General features: G+C 34.3%; 1 long non-coding RNA gene across 1 annotated transcript; it reads left to right on the top strand.

Moving 5' to 3' along the window:
- On the top strand, nucleotides 1-529 carry LOC107734072 (uncharacterized). Its single transcript, XR_001639054.1, has 3 exons — nucleotides 1-76; nucleotides 172-255; nucleotides 451-529. It is a non-coding gene; the product is annotated as an uncharacterized LOC107734072 (long non-coding RNA).
- Nucleotides 530-721: the final 192 nt, after the last annotated feature.

Raw genomic sequence — 721 nt, 5'->3', positions numbered from 1 at the left:
AAAACCTCATTGGAGATGCTGGAGTGGAGAAACTGGCTAAAGCTTAGCCATCAGTCCCTTCTCTACAGAGCCTCAGGTACAGACACCCTCTGAAAAATATTTACCATCACTAAGTCAAATGTGATTTTTGGAAGTTTATATAAGACTTTTTTCCAATTTCCTCACTTCTAGCCTCTATGGAAATGTAATTTCTGACAGTGGAGCTGAACATCTGGCCTTGGTTTTACCAGACATGAACTTCCTGCAGGACTTGGAGTAAGTATTTATTCAAATCATGTTAAATCTTCAAAGATTTATGTAACAAGGAAATGTATTTCCTTTCATTTTAGTATCTTAGTCATTTTGACAAACAGTTTCTGTTCAATTCTCTTTTAATGATTATTTTTTTGTTTTGTTTTTTAAATGCAAGAAATATATTATATCTATGCATTTCTTGTAATTTACTTTCAGTGTTAAGTTCAACAAGTTCACAGACATTGGAGCTACAAAGCTCAGTGCTGCTCTGAAAAACTGTACAGGAATGAAGTCTCTGGAGTGAGTATCTAATATTAAAAAATAGCATTTACCATCCTTTTGGACTTCACGTAATGTAGTGGTCCGAGGCTAGCACATTAGCTTTTACTTGGATCACTTTTTCTTGTAATTAGGTATCAGATACTAGCATTTCAAGACTGAGAACAACATTTGAGCTAGTTTAAACACAGAAAATAAGAGATCTTGC

This window comes from Sinocyclocheilus rhinocerous, unplaced genomic scaffold, assembly GCF_001515625.1.
Source record: "Sinocyclocheilus rhinocerous isolate Xijiao unplaced genomic scaffold, SAMN03320098_v1.1 scaffold36767, whole genome shotgun sequence".
Lineage (NCBI taxonomy): Eukaryota > Metazoa > Chordata > Actinopteri > Cypriniformes > Cyprinidae > Sinocyclocheilus > Sinocyclocheilus rhinocerous.
This window is presented reverse-complemented; position numbering and strand designations above follow the sequence as displayed.